Source organism: Myxocyprinus asiaticus, chromosome 18, assembly GCF_019703515.2.
Source record: "Myxocyprinus asiaticus isolate MX2 ecotype Aquarium Trade chromosome 18, UBuf_Myxa_2, whole genome shotgun sequence".
Taxonomy (NCBI): Eukaryota; Metazoa; Chordata; class Actinopteri; order Cypriniformes; family Catostomidae; genus Myxocyprinus; species Myxocyprinus asiaticus.
The window spans coordinates 22,207,501-22,214,272 of NC_059361.1; positions in this window are offsets into that span (position 1 = coordinate 22,207,501).

Consider the following 6,772-nt stretch of genomic DNA (forward strand, 5'->3'; position numbering starts at 1 on the left):
CACCTTATTTTCATCCTGCCTCCGAAGGCAGCATTTTCCTGGTTTCGGACATGGATCTATAAAATACCAGTTTCGGACGCAGCACCAGTTTCGTGGTCATGCTTAAAAACTTTAAGCTTTATTGCCCTCTTGTGGTTTGAGGTTTGTAATCGCCAGAGCAATGCAAGAGCGCACGTAATGTATGTACCTTGGGGCCTTGCGTTGGCCAAGCGCTCACGTTTGCGTACATGCATGAAGCATGTTTCGATCTTAAGTGTGCATTTTACCAAAAATAGTTTGTCTTAGAGAGTTTTAATAGAAAATGTGTGATTGTTTAAAAAAAGAAAATAATAATTCTCTGTCATTTTGTCTGTACTTTTTTTAAACCAAAATACTAAATACAAATTTTAATTGGAAATTTAGACCTGAACCAAAAACAGCATTACTGAGCTGCCATATGACAGGGTCACATACAAACAAAAACACTGCTGTTAATCTAAAATGAATCCCTCTGTTTGTCACTCTTTTTCCATGTCAATCAATTCCAGAACTTTGTTGGATTGCTGTCATCAGACCTCAGAAAAGTGTAAACCCTGTGTATCCCTTTTTGCAAAAAAGAAAAAAAGAAAGAAGTAAAAAAATATGGGGGAAAATGTGTACCAGTCTGCCCAGCCTGTTCGTTTAGCTGTCAGTTTAAATCAGTTTTGACACTCCTGTCACTTTCCCTGACCCTGGAGAGACTTCTAACTGACCTGGACCATCCTATTCGGGTCAAAAAGCGAAAACTCAGCACCAATCCAAAAACAAAAGCTGTAAACCCCTCATTAGAATAAGGATAATGTCATCTCTAAAGGAGAAGTGCCAGTTGGAGAGGCTGGAAGCAGCTGTCTAAAAGATTTCCTTTGTGTTGAAGTTTTAAGGCAAGCCCTCGGGCAGAGGTGTGCCCTGGCAGGTCAGTACGGCTTTGAGGTCGGGGCTTTTTGCCCCTGCCGTACCTCAAGCAATGGTGTTCTCCCAGAAAGGGCCTGGCACTGCTGTCATCCACAGATCATGTGAAACTGTCAAAAGTCAAGTCTAGTATTGGAGGGTTAAACTGATTAGCCATGCACTTGTGCTCCCTGGGTCAGAGTTGGAAGAACAATAGTTTGATTATGGAATGGGGATCTCTTTCATTGCTTGCTTAAAATGGCCTCGCTTTTTTTCGCCTCTCTCAAAAGAGCAAAAGTCATATGATGGTCTTGTAGGACTCGGGTGGTGAATGTTTTTCTTCTTCAGCCCTACCCTTCTGCATCTCTCTGCTCCTCTCACTTCCTGTGGCAATTGCTCCCATTTGGATTGCCGCACTACCTCGCCCTCGCTTTCGGTCTCTAAGCATCTCTTTCCAAGAAGGCACTCCCTGTATTTCTTTCTCTTTTCCTTCACTTCTCTCTCTGTCCCCCCCCCCCCCCACCCATCCTGCTGGTCCTCCTTGCTGTGTTCTTCTCACTTTTGCCTACACTCCTCTATGGGAAATTTACATCTTTTCCTGACAAGTTCCTTGAAGACTGGAAAAGAAGCAAAGCCTCTGGAGATAGTCAGGAATCTTCTGCCAAGAAATGCGTGGGAATGGTCTGGATGGAAAGAAGAGGGGGATTTTTAATTGTTTTTTTTTTTCTCCTTTTTTTAGTCAGTGGAAAAATGTGATGATTGTTCATTTATTTATCTTATGTAAAAGTGGGGCTGTGGATTTGTGCTGAGGGGCTACTGCCATGTAATCCTTGTATAGGAGAGGGTGAAGTTTTTGTTGTTGTTCAGGCAAGTTTTCATGACATATCACAATAATTTACAATAAACAATAATTAGGACAATTAAGAGAGATTAAGAGGCCTCTGTGCAAATGCAAAGTTTGTGCATGTATTCAATCAGTTGCGATTGAGCAATGTACAGTGGATCAATCAGTCCACATTTACAGCACCAGTGAATATTTACTCTCTGTGTTTATGTACTTTAGAACCTGCTTCAGAACACAGCTGGAATAACACAGGCTGTACTTTTAGGTTCATTAAATGCACAATCAGATGGTTTCCTGACTGGAGAATGTTCGAGTTCAGCTGTGAGGTAGAGGCCTCTGGAAGTTCATGGATGTTTGGAGACAGATGATATTTTTGTTGGCCTGCGCATCTCCTAATCTGTAATGATTATATCCCAGACATCCTTCTAGCCAACAAGCACCGCAGCAGCCCAAGAGCTGAAATGATTGATTTATTTATAACCTGGATGGACAGAATTTGTGAGCAGTTCTTAGAGTGTTGAAGGTCAAAGTCCATGAGAGAGTTGTAAAAGAAAGTGACAGATAAACAGATATAATAGATGAAATATAATCTGTGTTCTTTATCCACGATTTTATGTAAAATCTTTCAGCCCGTGGGTGACCCCCCCGTAAGGTTAAAAATTACATTGCATAACACTTTATTATTTTCACCATTAATAAACCCTGCTGAAAAATAGTCCTAAAACTGGCCTAAGCTGGTCTTTGCTGATCTCTAAGCCTGGCCAGTGTGGTCAGAATAGTTTTAGATGGGTTTTAGGCACATTTTAACTGTTCAGGCTGGGAGACCATCTTAAATCAGCTAAGACCAGTGTAGTTCCCCTAAGACCAGCCAACCTGCTAAACAGGGTAGGCATCTATTCAACAAGTCTATTCTGCAATATGATAAGAGAGAGAGAGAGAGAGAGAGAGAGAGAGAGAGAGAGAGAAAATGTAAAGGGCCTTTGCATGTTCCCAGACAAGAGAGAGAGACACTCATAGAGACCCTACACACACATCACAATCTCTCTCTCTCTCTCTCTCTCTCTCTCTCTCTCTCTACACACACACACACACACACACACACACACACACACACACAAACACTCTTTACAGCCCCGGGCCCTGTAGTCCTCCACACTGTAGGGGATCACTGGAGGTCAATCTCTTGTTGAACAATGTCGCTTGCCTTCTTTGTTCCAAAATGGACTTAAAAGGGCCTTTATTGCAGACGCACAATCAAGCTCCGTTCTTATATTAAAGGCGCATACACATGAAAGGTGGGGGGCCATCAGAAGAGTTGAAGGGAGATCAGCATTCAGGCAACTGTATTAGCACATTGTCCAGCACTATAAATGAGAAGGAACGGCTCATGATTTTTACCTGTCAGTTTGCCTTTTTAGATGGATTAAGACTGTTACAGTGAATGACTCTTTCTTCAGAGGTGGGATTAATTAAATTGTAGTATTAATTCCTTAATGATAGTATGTATTGATAAGTTCTAGACATTGTACTGAAGATTAAAGGTTTTGTTTGAATGTATAGATTTATTATGCAATATTAAAAACTTTATTTAACTTCATTTAAAGGAATAGTTCACCCAAAAATGAAAATCACCCTTATGTTGTTCCAATCCGTATGTCTTCCGTGGTGGAACACAAATGTCACCATACAATTTTATTACATCTTTTTTGTGAAGGGTGATTAAGGCTGTCATTCTGCCTAATATCTCCTTTTGTGTTCCAAGGAATAAAGAAAGACTTATGGAATTGAAACAACATGAGGGTGAATAAATGATGACAGCATTTTAACTTTTGGGTTAACCATGCCCAGTAGCAGATCCTGGCATAGGCGATATAGGCAGGTGCCTAGGGCGGCAATGCTCTCTGGGGTGGCACAACAGGGTACCTGCCAGGCCGCCCCCACACAGGGCTCACAAAATCGGGATTAGGTGTAATAGCACAGAGTAGCAGCAATCTGTAATAATTATGCCATATACTTTATTTATTGACTCTCTCTCTCTCTCTCTCTCTCTCTCTCTCACACTCTCTCTCTCACTCTCTCTCTCTCTCTCTCTCTCTCTCTCTCTCTCTCTATATATATATATATATATATACTGTATATATATCCATGTCCAATCTCGCATAGGGCACCTAGTAATCCAGAACCGCCTCTTACCATGCCTTTAAGTTTGATCACTCAGACTTACAGGTCTTCATCATTGCACTGTCATGTCATAATTTCCAGACATTTCAATTTGGAGTATAATAACATAATGATTTGTAAATAGTATTACTGATTTCAGCACACCCAGCAACCTTTTACCTGCCCTTTCATGATTTTCTTTTAACGCAAAATGCACATCGAGAAGGTCAGCAAATGTTGTAACTGAATTATTGAGGCAAAACAATGGGTGTGTTTTTCATTCAATGACAGTTTTATGGCAAAATTTGTAAGTATCTACTTATGCTACAATAAACAGGCTTTGATATTATGGCCTTTAATATAATGTGATATGACTGGGCTATGTTTTTCAATGCATTATTCAATAGGCCATATCTCTGATTTAAATCAATATTTAGAAGTCAGATTTTGTCAGATTAGTTAAATAATAATAATAATAATAATAATAATAATAATAATAATAATAATTCAGCATGACTGACTACAAGATTTTTCAAACAATCTATTGGCAGTCAAAGTATATAGTGTTGTTGCCCCTATTATGGCTGGCTGTGAGGAGTGTGGACCAATTATTAATGTAAACCATGGGAAGCAAATGCCTGTACTCTGTTTTACATTTATATTTATTCATTTAGCAGACGCTTTTATCCAAAGCGACTTAAAAATGACACCTGCACAGGTGGAAATCAGAAGGGAATTCCACTAGCAAGGAACGTTGAAAATGAAAGTCAGAGAAAGCGATTTTGTGTCTCTGTGAGATGGTACCACAAGGCGCCATTCACCTGCCGATCACATGCTGAATAGGGGGTCATGGAACAAGTGGCCGTTAATGACAAGAGCTTGGACAAAAAGTTGTGTAGTATACTCAGATAGGAAAGGTCTGATCTTCCTTAATGGGCTATCTTTGAAATTTGGTCCATGAAGTTGATCATCAAACATAACCCAAAGATTTTTTGCTGTCCTGTATGGTGTACAAGCAAACTGAAGGGGGTCCAGAAGGGGTCCAGTGATGTCCTTCAGGTAGGCCAAATCCAGTCTCTCAAACGACTTCATGACCACAGACGTGAGAGCGACAGGTCATTAAGTCCTGTAAGTTTGGTTTTTTGAGGACTGGAATGATGGTGGAGCGTTTGAAGCAGCAGGGAACTTCACATTGCTCCAGTAATCTATTGAAGATCTATGTGAAGATGGGTGCCAGTTGGTCAGTGCAAACTTTCAGACAGGAAGATGAAACACCATCTGGGCCTGAAGCTTTCCTAGTCTTTTGTTTCAGAAAGACTCGGCACACATCCTCCTCACAGATCATAAGTGCAGATTGAGTAGCAGGAGGGGGGAAGAGGGGGGTTCTAGGAGGTGTTGTTGAGTGTATGAAGTGAAGATCGTAGTGGGGTAGGGGTGTGAGACTGGGCTTTTCAAACCTGCTGTAAAACACATTCAGTTCATCAGCCATTAGTTGATTCTCTACAGAGTGAGGGGGAGGTGTCTTGTACAAGATGATTTTTAGGTCTTTCCACACAGATGCAGGATCATTGCCTGAAAACTGTTATTTTTAGCTTTTCAGAGTAGCTTAGCCACTCTGATTTCCTTAGTAAGTGTGTTCCTGGCCTGGTTGTACAATGTTTTATCCCCACTTCTGTAAGCATCCTCTTTGGCATGATGAAGCTGTTTGAATATTCCTGTAAGCCATGTGTGATGAGGAGGAGGGCTTGGCCAGGCTATAAGGGTGCACGGCCGGTGCTGAGTCAACTAATCAGCGGGAGAGAGAGATAAAGGGGAGCTGGAGACGCCAGTTCGGGAGAGAGAGACACACGTGGCCATGCTGTGTGTATGTTTATGGTTGTTTTATGTTGTTTTAAGTTCAGTAACATCAGTTATGTTGACTGTCCTGCTGGTTCCCGCCTCCTCCTTGCCCATCCTGAACCTGTTACATTGGTGCTGAAACCCGGGAAGGAGGAATGATTCGCTGTCGTGGAGTCCTCGCCACTGCCGTCCACCAGGGGAGGAGCCGGGGATGGAGGAGTCGCTGCCGTGAGTCGGAGGACTCGCTGCCGTCCGCCCGGGGAGGAGCAGCTGTCGTCCGTCAGAGGGTGGAGGAGTGGCTGAGGACAGGGTGACGGCGTGTCCGGGGACTGGCGAGCAAGTTTTTCTCTCTCTCATCTCTCTCTCTCTCTCTCTCTCTCTGTGTGCCTATCCCGCTTGCCCTTTCCCTCTCCCCTCTACCTTCCCTCGTCTCTCCCTAGGTTCCCAGGAGGCGGGATGGACCATCGGCTGAACGTCCAGAAGGGCAGCATCTCTCCTCCAGAGGTGGGGGGGGGAGTAGGCCAATCCGGATGGTGCACCGGCCTGAATTGGGCAGGGGATGAGTGTGATGAAGAGGAGGGCATGGCCAGGCCATGAGGGTGCACGGCCAGCGCTGAGTCAACTAATCAGTGGGAGAGAGAGATAAAGGGGAGCCGGAGAGGCCAGTTTGGGAGAGAGAGAGAGAGAGACATGTGGCCACGCTGTGTGTGTGTGTATATGTTTGTTTTATGTTTCTTTAAGTTCAGTTACATCATTAAAGTTATGTTGACTGTTCTGCCGGTTCCAGCCTCCACCTTGACCCATCCTGAACACCGTTACACCATGGTTTATCATTATTGAATGATAAAAAATGTCCTAGTAGGGATGCACATATACTCACAGAAACTGATATATGACGTCACAGTATCTGTGAGCTCGTCCATGTCTGTGGCTGCAGCCTCAAAAACACTCCAATCAGTGCAGTAAAAGCAGCCTTGTAGTTCCAGCTCTGCTTCATTGGTCCATCTCTTTACAGTCCTTACT